The sequence below is a fragment of the Giraffa tippelskirchi genome, chromosome 1 (genome assembly GCF_054371585.1).
Source record: "Giraffa tippelskirchi isolate mGirTip1 chromosome 1, T2T-mGirTip1v1.2.pri, whole genome shotgun sequence".
Lineage (NCBI taxonomy): Eukaryota > Metazoa > Chordata > Mammalia > Artiodactyla > Giraffidae > Giraffa > Giraffa tippelskirchi.
This window is the reverse complement of record NC_137275.1, coordinates 192,678,661-192,693,275: the sequence shown is the minus strand read 5'-3', so window position 1 is coordinate 192,693,275 and position 14,615 is coordinate 192,678,661. Positions and strand designations below refer to the sequence as shown.

Sequence of the window (14,615 nt, the reverse complement as noted above, 5' to 3'; positions counted from 1 at the left end):
TAGCTCTGCGGGGGTGGGGTGGGGTGGCAATTGGGTCAGGTTGCAATCAGTCTTAGGACTCTACCTGCCTTGAAGACACTGCCCGGGGCTTTACACCCTTCTTTTTGTGGAGGCCAGTGCACTAGCACCCCTTGGGAGCCCACGAAGTTGGGGTCTGGCCCTCAGGCTCAGATGGCTAGGCTGTAACTGCTCCTTGTCCCAGAGCGGGACACGTGCTCTCCAGCCCCCCTATGGGGGTGGAGGGCTTGAAGGCTAGGCGCCCTGCTCTGCCCCCCCATGGTGAGTTGAAGTGTAAATGAATCGGAAACAGATGGAGCTTATTTTCTTTGAAATGCAGATGGGTTGGGGGGGACCATGTGTGCCCTGTTGGGGGGGTGGGGGTCCCAGAGAACTCGGAGGCTGAGAAGAGAGCTGACCCCTCCTCCAGATCCACCAAGGGATTGGGGGTGTGTGGGGGGAATACCTCAGCTGTGTAAACTCCAGTGGCCCTGGGTGACCACACCCACCCCAGACCCTAACTTCCTGTAGGGAGGGGCTGGGGAGGCGTTGTCCCAGTGGGCTGAGGGCACTGAGGTCATTGCCCCTCTTTACCTTTGCAGAGGGCAAAGAGGGCCCCCAAAGCATAGAGCCATCCTGGGTTGGGGGTCACCAGAGCCAAGGAGGTGAGAGGAGGAGCTGGGCAGACGTGGGGAAGAGTTGAACCCTACAGCTGTGGGGAACCAGCTCCTTGAAGCTAGGGCTGGAACACCAGTCTGAAGGGGCCAAAGTTATTAACAGACTAGGGTGGTGACTCCTGAGCGGTCCAAGGGCCCGTCCTAGGGTTCAGGAATGGACTGAAGCATCCTTAGTCCTGAGGGAGGTCAGAATGCCCCACTGTACACTGCCTCTACTTCCTCTTTGCAGTGCTCAGAAAGGCTGCAGAGTAACTAAGGGCCTGTGAAATCTGGGACCTAGCGGCGGGGGTCTGCGAGGCTTAGCCCCCTCCGACCCTGCCCCTGGTATAGACAAGGTACACAGTGGGAGGCCAGTGTTGAGTAAACAATCTTTCTCTCCAACCAGACTGAGTGGTGTTGGTGGGCAGGGCCATGTCCCTACTTCCCTGGCCGGCAGGGATTAGGTGCTCAAGAAATGTTGAGGAATGGACACTGAGTGGGACAGACCATGGGGAGAGGGGACTCTCCGGGGTTTGTGGCTTGAGACTCAACAGAGACTATAACCCTGGTATAACCCTGTTTTTTGGTTTGAATCACCCCTAAGTGATTTGCAGGCAAGACTAAAGGAAGGACTTTGCTGTATTCAGGGAAGGAGTGCAAAGGATGGGCAGCTTCTTCCTTGAAAAGGTCTGTGGCAGAGGTCAGAGCTCACTTCTGTCTTCTCCCCAGCTTCAGGATTTTTCAGAAGATGGAAAAGTCCTTTTCTCCTCCATGTGGTCTTGAGCATGTCCCTTGCTCTCTTCTAAGTCTGGGTTTCTTGGACTCTAGCTAAGGCAGTGGACCCCAGGTCTGAGCCTTTGAGCCTGGGCTTCCCTGGTGGCTCAGCTGGTAAGGAATCTGCCTGCAATGCAGGAATCCTGAGTTCGATCCCTGAGTTGGGAAGAGCCCTGGAAAAGGGAACGGCTACTCACTCCAGTATTCTGGCCTGGAAAATTCCATGGACTGTATAGTCCTTGGGGTCGCAAAGACTCGGACACAACTGAGCGACTTTCACTTCCCTTCTGAGGTTTAGCTGCTGTGGGCACCATGGACTGTCTGTATTGGTTATTAATGTCTGTCTGAGAACACAGAGTTCAGATCCTAAAAATACCCTGACCAGCCAGAGCCTCGGAGGTGCTGGGGTAGCGGTGACTGCATCTTGATGGGATAGGCACAGAGGCTGGAGAGACAGGGAGAGTGCGGGGAAACTGAGGCAGGCAACATGGGCCGGGAGTTGCACAGGAGACAGAGCCTTCGCTTTGTAGGGAACAAAGGTTTCTAAAAGAGTGGTGCCAGTTAGTCACATTATGGCAACATTTAGGGTAATCTGTTATCTTGCGCCACCAAGAATTTCCTTCTCAGATAGCTTGGAGATACAACTGATAACAGACATAAAAATCAAGAAGTCAGTCATAACCATTTCAAGTCCAGCTTCAGGATGTTCCAAAGTGGTGTGTGACCAAGGAAAATATCTTCCCCAGGTAGCCTTTTCTGAGCCGCTGACTCTATCCCTTCTCTTAGAGCTCTTCCTAGCAGCCCAAGTCCCAGTGAGTTTCTTCCACACCCCGTGCTATACGTCCCCACCTCACTTCTGACCCCCCAGGCCTCTGTGGAACCCCTTTCCCCCAGGAGAAAGGGACTCACAGTGGTCCCCGAAAGGTAAGATGCGCCCAGCCTCTGAGGACAGATGTCATGTGACCTTGGCCCACGAGCTGACCTTTCTGGGCCCCTCCGTGAAATCGCGGGATGGGGGCTGGGCCCTGGCCCAGGCCCTGAGAGAAGGCGGTTTTGGCACCCATCCAGGTCCCTGACGTCAATGCCTCTCCAAATAATGGAATCAATATTGGGGGGGGCGTGGTGGGCAAGCGTGAACCAGGCCCCAGCGATTAGAAACAGATCAGCGCAAACCCGCAGCTGACTCTGATAGAGCTGCCTTGGAGAGCTAGGGTGGGGGGCCTGAGAGGAGGTGGGCTTGAGGAGGGCAGTCAGGGATGGAAGCAGAGCCACTGAGTGTCCAAAGCGCGGGAGTACACGAGTGGGCAGAGACTCTGGGGCTGCTGGGGTGGGAATGATGAGGTTAGGAGGTGGGGGCGACTGTCCTGGTCCCTTCCTCGTTTGAGCCTGTGGGGTTCTGAGACTGAGGTAACTTGGTGAATGGAGATTCCTTTCAGCCAGTGAGTGATCAAGAGTTCATCTCTCTGCATCCCAGACCTGGGCCCCTCGGCCATATTAGGGCTCAGAGGTTACACCCAGGGGAACAGAGGAGCTGGGGGAGGGTTCTGAGTGAGACCTAAGGGGCATGATCTTTTTCTTAGAGGCATGGGGCATTAATCCGACATAGAGAAATGGGTATTCCCCTTCAGATTGGGAGTCTGGCCTCCTTCCCCGGCTCATGTCCTCTCAGCCCCCTATATGGCAGCAGGTGAGGATGGAGGGGGCCCTGGGGTCTATAGGGGGCTGGCCTGGCAGCAGCTGACCAAAAAAAAAAAAACAGGAAGAAGGGCTGGGGGGAGCGGCTGTAATTATGGGGCATTTATTATTAATCAGATGAAACTGCTAGAAGCAGCTGGTGTAATGTGTGTAGTGATACAGACTCTGCATGCCCCCAACACAGGCACACTCGAATGCATACTCACCTATACGTTCACCTATACATGAGTCCTGTTTTGCTTTCACAGTTTTCTCTTCCTGAAGGTTGGCTGACTCTCTATTAGTCTGTCTGTGTATGTCAGTGTGTGTCTGGCTGTTTTTTCATGCCAGCCCGCATCCTCCTCTCCCTCTGTTGTCTCCTTTCCCCACTGTCTCTTTCATCCCTCAGCCCCATGTGTCTGTCTCTGTCTTCCTCTGTCTCCATCTCTGTGAGCCTGTTGGTGTGTCTGTATCTCTTACCACCAGCCAGCCTGTCCCTAACACCTTGTTTGAGTTTCCGGCCATCTCTCCCTGGTTGGTGGTACCTCTGCCTCTCCAGGCAGAGTTAGATGACATGGAGTTCCTTTCTCGTGCATATGTGTTTAGGCACCTGATTGTGCCTTTGGCAGACATAGCTGGGACCTGTTGTGGTGGGGAATGGAGCAGTTGGACCCTGAGAATCTTCCAGGGTCTTGTAGAAGGCGAGGGCTCTGTTCAAGTAACTGGAGTCCTAGAAGCAACAATGACTTTCAGAATAGCTTTCGTCAGCACCAGTCGTGTGATGTTGGGCAAGGTAAGGTGCTTTTGTTCTCTGAGCCTTGGTTTTCTCATCTGCAAAATGGGAACAGGATTACCTTCAAAGGTTGTTTTGGTGATCTGGTGCAAAACTGTATGTTCAGTTCAGTTCAGTCGCTCAGTCGTGTCCGACTCTTTGCGACCCCATGAATCACAGCACGCCAGGCTTCCCTGTCCATCACCAACTCCCGGAGTTTACCCAAATCCATGTCCATCGAGTCGGTGATGCCATCCAACTATCTCATCCTCTGTCGTCCCCTTCTCTTCCCGCCCCCAATCCTTCTCAGCATCAGGGTCTTTTCCAATGAGTCAACTCTTCGAATGAGGTGGCCAAAGTATTGGAGTTTCAGCTTCAACATCAGTCCTTTGGCTCATCAAGGGCCCTGAACAAGTGTTAGCTGTTCCCGTTATTATTGGGAAAGGCACTGTGCCGGCAGCGGAGAGATCTACAGAGGCAAGCTGCACTAGCAGAAGGGCTCCAGAACAAGATTTGCACTCAAATCTCTGCTCTGGAATTGATTGGCTGTGTGATCTTGGGCAAGTTAACCTCCCGGAATCTGTTTTTTCAGCTGTCAAATGGGAATAATAATAGAACCTACCTCATGGAGAAGTCATGAAGATTAGATGAAATCATGTATATAAAGTGCCTAACACAGTTCCTGGCACATAACAGATGCTCAATAAGTCATAGTGGTGATGAAGAGAAGACAGTATGATGATGTGTGTTTCTGCCTGCTGGGGACCATGTGTCCCTGTGTGTGTGTTCATGGGAGGATGTGTGTGACTTGGAGGTACTTGTGTCTGAACCAGTTGTGTGGGGATTTCAGATGGCCTGTGGGTTTGCATCTATGCATGGTGTCAGGCCGATGGCTTCTCCTTGTCCCTGCGGTTCAGAACCTGAAGTCTGCAAAGGGTACTTCAGGGAGTCTGGACCACTCCCAACTTTTTCTCCTCTGGACACTGACCTGCTGCCTGCCTCAGTCTCCCCTTCTCACAGTGGGGCTGTGAGTGTGAAATGAGCTCTGAGTTCGACTAAGGTTCGCGGCTCCTCTGTGGCCTCTGATTTGTGCCCTTTGCCCTTCTAGAATCCAGCCTTGTCACATCATCCCACCCCCTTGGTTTCAGAAGTCTCCGGAAGAGCCTGGTCTGGAGGAAGAGGAGGACATTGATGTGCTCGGTGTGCAGCCGTTGGTGAAGAGGTATGTGCTGGTGGCCCGGGGGAGGCAGGTCAGTTTCAGGGCAGCTGGCAGGTGCCATGGGGGCTGTAGGTCTGGGGATGTGAGTGAAGGAGGGTCTGAGATCCCTTCCTGTTCTTCCTCCCTCCTTCCTCCTGAGGCTTTTCATGCCCCCATGATGGGCCTATAAAGGGGAGGAGACTTACCCAGCATAACACAGGCAAGGGCAAAGCCAGGTCAGAAAACTGAGTTCTGCACTGCTGGGGCTGAATCCCGGATATGGGAGCATGTTTCTGTCTCATTGTCAGGCTTCTTCTCTGCCCAAAGCATCTCTCTGGCTTGATTGGTGGGGAGCCGCTGTGCTTGGAGGAGATGAGATGGAGGGTCAGAAAGTCGAAAATCTTCTGAGGCCAGCCTTGGGGGTTGGGCCTGACTCTCCCCGCCTTTCATTCAGGCCAGGCAAGGCCCCTGGATTGGCAGCCCCAGGGTGGGGGTGCTCAAGAAATCGAGGCGCTGGAGCGGAACGGAAGGGCCTATTGTGGAAAACCCGCCAGAGGCCCACAAAGGCCGGCAGTGCTTTTCATCTCAGCTCCCAAACAGACTGGCCATTTTCCCGGCCTAGAAGTGGGGTGGGGGTGGGGGTAGGGCTGACCCTTCAGAACTAGCAGTGGGGTGTTGTTGAGAGTGGGGTCCGAGCCGAGTGTATCCCAGGCTGACAACATCATGGCCATAAAAGGGACTTAAGATGGAGCTGGGGTTCTGAAGAGTAGAAAAGGGACTTTAGAAGGCTGGAGAGGGTTATGCTTCTCAGAGGTTCCCAGAGGACCTGAAGACTTGGAGCGGGTGTCTATCAGAAGTTCAGGTTTGCACAACAATGAGGGGAATACCTGGGAGGAGCTTGGTGGCCAGTTGGGAAAGTGAGCTGTTGAGCTGTGCTAATCAGCCCCCACACACTGGGGACACCTTAGGGAGCCAGAACTGGGATCAGAGAAGAGAAGGCTAGCGGTCAGGCAAGAGAATGGGCTCCCTGGAGCAGGAGGGACTGAGGCCAGACAGCAGGAAGGACTTTCTGCCAATGAACAGTAGCTCAGATGCCCTGACCCTGTCCCTGGGGATCCCTGAGGAGCGCAGAGAGCAGGGGAGCCGGAGAACACCCCCGGGGGAGGGGGAAGGCTGAGGCGGCTTCTGTGGGGGCAGAGGAGGAGGCCGTGAGGGAGGACTTGGCAGTTTTGTCCACCCTCCCCCAGCAGCACCTTCAGCACCACTTAAAAACAGCTTTTTAATTTAACAAAGTGGATGAAAAACTGTTTTTGGAAATAAAAGATATCTGCTGTCTCCCAGGCTAGCACTCAGCCCTTGCAGAGAACCTCTCTCTCGGTTTCTCCTTGCTATTGATGGCTCCTTTCCTCTCTCTTTTTTGTTTCTGCTCTTCAGCCCCCCAGCTTCCCCTTGGCCTCCCATCACCGTCCCCCCCGCCCCCCATTCAGCCTCTGCGGGAGTGTCATCCTCAGCCTCTTATTTCCGTGTCTCTGCATCTCCTGTCTCTCTGCTCCCAGTCTCTCTTCCGGGCTTGTCTCTCTCTCTTCTGATTCGTCTCTGTCTCCCAGCCTGTCTCAATCTCTGTCTCCCTTCCCCCTCTCCTTTCTCCCCCAACCCCTGCTCTAAATGGGTCTATTTAAAACACCCGACGCTGCCAAGTCAGAAAAGCGTCTCCTGATAAAGCGCATTAGGCGGAGGGAGGGAGGAGGAGGGGGAGGGAGGCGGCGGGCGGATGGATTGATCCAAGCCCGTAACCCCATTAATCAGGCATCGTGGATCCCCCTCCCTCCCCCAGCTTCGGCCCCTTCAGAGCTAAAAGCCCCTTAAATATTTATCACCTCTCCCCCATGGGGGCGAGGGGAGAGCTGTGTGGCCTTCCGTGTGAGCATCCCCAGCCTCCTGGTCTCCCCCCACCATCCCGTGTATGTGTGTGTGTGTGTGTGTGTGTGTGTGTGTGTGTGTGTGTACACACGTATGCATATGTTCCTGTGTGCATGCATGGGTGTGCAGACACCTGACAAGCCCAGGGCCCAACTGCCATCTTCCCCCCCTCCCAACCATTGGAGTGGCCTGTTCCCCTGAGCAGCTTCTGGGGAACTTAGGTGTCTGGCCTGGCTTCTGCCCCTCCTGAAGGGTTGGGCATGCAGAGTAGGGAGACCCTGGGGTCCACTGGGGGTCCTCATGCCCCTCAAAGTGCAGGACTGGAGGACTGGCTGGCATTGCACTGTCATCCTCAGGAGGGAGGGAGGTGAGCTGTGGTTCAATGTCCAGATTCTCCCAAATTTCCAGCGCAGGTCACTTGGGGAATAGAGTTGGGGACTACAGCTTCTAGAGTGCACAAGGTCCCTAGGAAGGCTGGTGGAAGTTCCCCCTTTCTCCTCAGAGGGCAGAAGAAGACCTGGGGTGGAATGGGGGCTTCCCCTGACCTCAGACAGGCAGGAAGGCAAACCAGACTGGGAGGGGGCTCCCAGCCCATCACCCCTACAGACTAGACTCTATGGGGGTGATGTGGGACGGAGAGCCCTTAGCAGCAGAGGTCAGCCCTGAGTGAGACCGGCCGGGGTTGGTCCCAGTTGGCCTGAGAAGACTCGGCCCCGGGCGGGGGAGGGGAGGCCGCGGCAGCCCCCAGGGGTGAGGAGGGGCGGGGGTGGCGGTGGGCCGGAGCCGGGAGGGTCCCTTCCCCCGCCCCTCCCCCTGCCTCGAGTGCCACATCTCCTCCTGACTCAGACAATTAGATTCAAAGGATGACCTCACTGCCTGCCGTCCCTCACTCGCTCCCTCCGCTCGCTCGGCTCGCTCGCCCGCCGCGCGCTCTTTCCTCCCCGCCTCCCGGCCCGCTCGCCGCCCAGCTCGCTCGCAACGGCTCGGCCCCCCGCCCGCCGGGACTCTCGGGGGTGGGGGGACACGCCTGCTCCCCGGGCCGCCCGGGCCCCAGCCCCGAACCCCCGGGGGGCCCGATGCCCGCGGGCGGACGGGCGGACCCACGGAGCGCCGGAGGCACCGACGGGGCGCCTGCGCGGGGACCCAGGTCAGTGGCCGCGCGGCCGCGGGGCCGGAGAACTTGTCACCCCCCGCCCGCGCCGCCCGCCAGCCCGCCCCGGCGCTTCCCGCTCCTTTCTCGGCCCCCGCCCCCCGCGGCTGCTCGGCGCTCCCCCTGCCAAGCTGTCTCTCTCCTCTTCTTTTTCTCTCCCCCCCAGCAGCCCCCCTCTGCCTCTGCAGCCGGTGGGAGGGACTGGGACTTCCTGAGGTCCCAGGGATGGGGCCGGGGCCCACTGGCTGCAGCCGGACCAGGCCTCCAGCAAGAGGAGGGGGTCTGGCCGTGTCCATTGGCCTGGGGGAGGGGACCACCACCGGGGTGGGAAGGGGGCTACTAAGAGAGAGGCCCCGATTGTGGGGGTGATGTCCTGACAGAGGGATGAGCTCCCAATATCTTTCTTTTCCTACATCCTGTGGGCCTCTTGCTTGGCTTCGTTGGTCCCCACCTCTGAGCTAACTTTGGTCCCTGCGGCCTGGTTTCATTTGGCCCCCACAGCCTGTGTTCTTTGGAGCCTTGTCACCTAGTTTCCCTTAACCCGGCTGCCTGAATTCTTTTGTCACTTTCCCTAAGTCCCCATCACCTGGCTGTCCTGGGCTTTGCCTTGCTTGGTTTCTTTAGGCTCTGCTGCCCGTGTTCCCTCCCAGGCCTGGTCCGTGGAGCCCAGGCAGGCTTGCTTTAGAATGGGGCATCAGGGCTCACACTACACCTGGAGCAACAAGTGGTGAGGATGTCCACAGCACTGACGATTGTTCCCGGGTTGGGGCCTGGCTAGCCCAGCCTGAATTCCTTTCTGCCTGGACAGCGACACAGCATCTTCTCTTGTGATGGGGGGCGGGGCTGCAGGGTCCAAGGACGCTTTAGGATTCTTGTCCTGGTGGTTTGTTAGGGCAGCGCTGGCTTGGCCAGGGCTGTCCCCATTTCTCTTCGGGTCTGACAGTGATGACAGGGGCTTGGCAGGGGCTGGGGCTTGAGGTCAAGGTCTCATCTCCTTCCCCTTCCCCCACTTCCTGCAGCCAGGCCTGACATTCAGGTGCCCTGTAGACAGCTGTAGGCACAGAGAGGTTTCCGAGAGGCCTGGGCTCACACAGCAGGTAGCTAGGCTGTGAGCTGCTGCTGCTGTTCTTCTTGGAGAAGAAGTAGTGAGGAGGGGAGGCGGGAGGGCCCTGGGGAGCAGGCTGCCTGTGGGGCTTGCTGGCTCCTGCTGCCACCAGTGCCACCATCTCTTCGCCTGGGGGCTTCCTCACTGCTCCACTCTGGCCAGGATCTCCTCATTCCTGAATGCTGGTGAAAGCAGGGTGAGGAGAGAAAGGAGCCAAGTAGGGAATAGTGTTCTGTTTCCTCGATTTTTAGAAACTTGCCCTTTCTGTGTTAGGCCACCCTGAGCTTTATCCTCCCTTCCCCTAAGCACGGGCCTGGCAACCCAAGGTCCCAGCAGGGAGTGACTGTTCTGGGTGTGTATGTGTGTGTTTCCCACTGCCGGGTGTAGAGGTGTGAGGGCTGAGGGTGATGGGGGTGGGGGCGGTGGACTCTGAGTTTCTGGAGGTGCTACAGTATCTGTGTGCAAGGGTGACTGTTCTGAGTGTGTGCTGGTATCCATATGTGAGGCCAGAACTGTTTTGATTGAGCATGTGTGTGAGAGTCTGTGTGTGTGACTGTGACTGTGATTCTTATGTGCATGCACACCAGCGTGTGCGAGGATGTGGTAGTGGGTATCCACGTGGGAGGCCGTGATGAGTGGCGGCAATGGGAGAATACGATGCCAGTGTCTGCGAGAGGGGTGCCTGGGTGTGTCTGTGAAGCTCTAGCTGTGTGGTGGAGATGGGGGGCTTTGGGGAGCTCTGCAATGGTAGTGAGAGACTGAGTGTGCATTCCGTCTTGGGGCGAAGCAAGCACCGGGTGTTGTGTGCCCCTGAATCGCGGATGTGTGTGTGTGTGAGAGAGAGCGGGTGTGTGTGAGCATGTGTGCGCGCATACTCATGCCTGTGTTTACCCATCAGGAACAGATTGCTCTGGCTTCCCCACTGTGCGGAGGGGAGGAAGGGGGAGGAAGGATGGCTTGCTTTTGCCCAGCAGACCAGAAGCTTCCTCAGAAGTAGTGTGTGCAGTGTGCGTGTGTGGAGGGGGGTTAAGGAGAACAGCACACATGAAGACAGTCGAAGTTTCTGTTCCCCACACTCAACTCTGACTCTGTCCGAAAGACCATCTTCAGTTCTTTTTGTTACACATCGACGCTTCACATGCACTGCCCACCCCCCCTTGTGTGTGTGTGTGTGTGTGCATGTGCATGTGCATGCACCCACATACACACAACCTTGCAAGTGTCAACCTCTGTGTATGTATTCGAGGTTGTGTCTGCACCATAGTGGTGATGGGGCCCTGCGTGGGGGGTAGTGGGAGAGGCTGAGGCAAAGAGGTCTTTGTCCCAGCCCCCAAGCCTGGAGAGCAATTCTGTCCATCCTTCTGTCTCCACAGAGGGCTCTGCAGCCTCCTTCCTGCCTCATCTGCTGTGAGTCTGCTGTGAGCCCCCTCCCCTGTCAGCTGAGGGAAGTCTTGGTCAGCCCCATTGACCTGCCCATCCCCCGCCTTCTATGGAGGCCTTCCAGCTGTCTATAACCTCCTGCAGCGTCTGTTCCTCCATGAGGAGCCGCTCGGCTCCCTCTAGACCTAACCTGACGGGTGTGTGGCCCTCTTCTGCATAGAGGGATCCTCCTGATTCTCCTAGAAGCCCGGAGGGACTCTGGACTGGGGCTAGGGGGAGGGGGTTAGCGCTTGCATCTTGGATGCTGTGAAGCTGTCCAGAGCCCATGTGCCCACGGGGAGGATATGAACTTCTCTGCCCCTTCCTGCTCCCCATTGGAGAGGCAGAGGGTTGGGTCAGGTGACTTTTCAGGGAGCAAGCCTGGACCTTTCTAGAGGACTGCTCTCATCCAGGCCTGCATACATGAGCGTGGACGAGCCAGCGCCCAGGTCACCGGGCAGCACACAGGGCTCGAGTGGGGCTCTACGTGTGGGCCCGGCTGGTGCAATTCGGATGGGTATCTCCCTTGGACACCTCCCAGTGGCCCAGCCAGGCCCAGCATGGGAAGTGCGCAACACGCCCGCACACACGTGCATCAGGGCACGCACATGCTGATCTCAGGGTCCCCACGGTGCAAGAGGTTGGGGGGTGGGGGGCGTGAGCACTCAAGAGTCCAAGCCGCTGCCAAAATCCATTGGAATCTTGTCCCCCCCAGGCCCCCATCTCCGGCTGTGGAGGTCACAATAGCAGGTGCGGATACCCACCCCCCCCAATTCACTCACGTTGGGCCGCCTCCTTTTCCACAATCTCAGCCAGAGACCGGAGCTGGGGGACTGCTCCCCACCCCCCACCTCCCTCCTGGCCCCCCTCCCGCTGGTGCTCAGCTTCATCCTGCCCCCCTTCCATGGAGGAGGAGTGGGGCTATGTTTGGGCAGTGTTCTTCCCCCAGAGCACGGGGGGGCTTTCCCCTGGAGTGTGTGGGGATGGGGTAGCATTGGAGGAGGAGATAAGGCTTGAACCCAGGCACAGCTTCTGGGTCCTGTGCCCCTTAAGGTGGGTGGGGGGATGTTGAGAGGAGGGCCGGGTCTGGATTCAAAGAGAAAGAAAGAGACCAGAGACTCAGAGACAGGGAGAGACACCATGGGGAGTGGGAGCCTGCCCCATGGCAAGCCAGCCCCAGCCCAGGAGCTGGCCCCTGACCTGGGCCCGCCCCCTCCCCCATGGGGGGCCTGCCGGGCCAGCTGCCAGGGGCCAGGCCTCCCTCCTTGGCCTCCCCCCCACCCCCAGCCTCTGGACTCCACCGGCCTCTGCCCCCGCCCTCACCGCCCACGCTGTCCAGGCTGCCTAGGCCTGGTGGGATCTGGGGGCCTTCTGGCCTCAGCCCCTCCTCCCGCTCTTGGAGCTTCCCGCCCTCCCAGACTGTCTCTCCCAGGCTCTCCCTCGGCCATCCGAGGCTGAGCCTCCCTGCCCACCATGTCCTTGTCCCTATCTCTGCCCCTACTCTGTCCTTCATTTTCTCTCTCCGTCCCCAAGAGTAGGTGCCTCTCTTCCTCCCTTCACCTTAATTCCTCTGTAGGTCTGAGGCCCGTAGAGCTTCCCAGGCCTTTGAGTCAGTGAGTCTTTTTGTCGCGGGTTCTTGCCTCATTCCCAGGATGTGTCCCCTAGGGCCATTGCAGGGCGAGGAGAAGGGGATGAGGCCCCAAGAGAAAGTGCCTTTCCCCTTTCCTGGAGAATTCCAGAGTCTGGCGTTGCTGAAGGGGACTGGAAGCCATGGAGATATCCCCATGGCCCCCGCTGTAGGCCAGATGCTCTCCATCAGAGAAACACTCCTGACCTCACCCCAGCCCCAGGCCAGGGGGGTGAGGTCCAAGCCAGTGACCTTCACTGGGTCTCAGTTTCTCAAAGGCACCACGTGGGCCCTTGGTGTTCATTCATTTTCCAGGCCAGACTGAGCCCACCTGACCCTCAGCACACCCACACCAACCAACACCCTGAAGCCTAAAGCTCTGAACACACGATTGCACATCAGCACACACTCAGTCAGAGCTGGGCTCTAGGCAGTGGTGCTCAGAACTCCAACCCTCACCCTGGATATGGCAGGGATTCCTCAGGGTTGGGTTGATTAACTTGACCTGCTCTATTTCTGCAGGATGAATAGGGACTTGCCCAAATTCGCACTTCCCTTTGTCAGGTTTTGCCTTCAGCTGGGCAGAGGGTGAGGGTCGGGGTGCAGGGTACCTGGGACCTTGCTGGGACTGGCAAGAGGGGTCTTGGGCCATGGATCCTAAGCCAGAAACTTGGTAGTTGAGATCCCTGATCTGGAGCCTGTCACTCTGTCAGTGTCATGGCTGGAGACTGTCAGCCTCCATGGTGTCAACATTTCTGTGGGCTGGTGTTACTCTATGTGACTGTCCATCTTACTGAGTCTGTCAGCCTCCCTGTATCACTGTGGATGTCACCGTCATTGTCAGCCTGAGTGACTGGCAGTCTCATTGCATCTTTGACACCAAGGTTACTGTCACTGTGATTGTGTCAGTGTCAACAGGTGTCATTGCCCTGTTTGTTGGCGTCACTGTATGTGACTGTCACTCAGTGCTTCATTATCACTGTAGTGACTGTCAGTACCCCTGTGGGCATTGTCAACTGTGCACCTGTGTCATTTTTAGTGAATGTTGTTGTTACTGTGTAGTGGTGTCCTTGTGGGACATGATGGTAAGTTGGGGGCCAGGATGGTCTCTTGATGTGTCACCTGTGTGTATGTATGTGGCAACACTGGGCTTCTATGTTGGGAGAGGTGCTGGGCTTCTGCTCACCAGGGGTTTGGGCTGCTGGGCACTTGTTAATGGGGTGCCCTCTGCTCTCTCCTCACTGCTGGGTCTGGGGCTGGAGCCCAGGCTGGCCCTCTGGAAGGGTCTACGGAGCCTGGACCAGTTCGCATAGCCCTCATCTGGGGCTTTACAGGATTTATGCTCTAGACCTATCCCAGAGCCGTGGGTGTGGACTTGGAAAATTCCTGGGAAAGATGCTTTTTGCCCTGGGATGGGTGGCCTGAGGTGAGCTAGGGCAGGGCAGAGGTGTAGCCTGGATGTCTCTGGCCTCAGCTTCCCTACCTGGGAATGGGTCCAGCTGGGACTCAGAGGGAAGAGGGAAGTGAAAGTGGCCTGGGACTTCCTGGACCTGTAGGTGGGGTGGGGTTTTCATCCACTCTTATCCCCTAGGGGCTAGGCTCTTGGCTTTATGGGCAGAAGCCCCCCAGCCCCCTGGAAGCCCTGCTTTTGTCTCAGATCCACCAGTACTTCTGCACTGACAGCATCCTCCCCTTACACTGCAGGAGCTGAGTGGGCTTAGAGAGATGCTGTCAGTGGGCACAGAGACCCCGCTTGTGTCTCGTTTCTGTCGCTCTCTCCAGGTCATGTCTCTCCTGCTGCCCTTGAATCTCTGCTAGTATCCTGTGCTCCCTGTGTCTTCCTGTGTCTCTTCTTCCATTTCTCCCTGTGTTGGTCTTTTCTCATCCCTCAGGGTCTCGGCTCACAGCTTTCCCTCTCTCCCGCCTCTCCGTTCCCCTCTCCCTGGGTGTCTCCCTTTTCTGGGTGCCCCCAACCGTGCAGCATCTGCTTGGTACCCCATCCCCCAGTCTCTGCAGCGCTCTCAGCAGCGCCCGGCTCCCATGGCTGCAGCCTCTTTGGCCCAGGGCCCGGCCCTTACAGTAACTCATCGGGCTGATGGAGGCGACTTTGATGAAGAAGCCACCCCTCCCCCTGTGGGGACCCGCATGTGTGTGTGTGTGTGTGTGTTTGCTTGTATGCATTACACTCGTGCCAGGCCTTCTCCTCACCCCCCACGCCCCTCCCAGCTGGGACCAGGAAGGAGCTAGAAGGAGAAGACCAACCTGTCTCTCTACTCCCATCCTGTCGTCTAACCTCTGTCCCCTCTGTCTGCCCATCTGCCTC

General features: G+C 57.3%; 1 protein-coding gene across 6 annotated transcripts in view; it reads left to right on the top strand.

The window, feature by feature from the left end:
• The window catches only part of CNTFR (ciliary neurotrophic factor receptor), a 42,345-nt gene that overhangs the window by 7,686 nt on the left and 20,044 nt on the right, over positions 1-14,615 (top strand). For 4 of the 6 annotated variants that reach the window (XR_014062014.1, XM_081519714.1, XM_081519721.1 and 1 more), the window contains exon 2: positions 4,982-5,095. The gene's annotated coding sequence lies outside the window, so the exon portion shown is untranslated. The remainder of the gene's footprint in view (positions 1-4,981; positions 5,096-14,615) is intronic. The other 2 variants (XM_081519729.1, XM_081519703.1) reach the window with 2 other exon arrangements.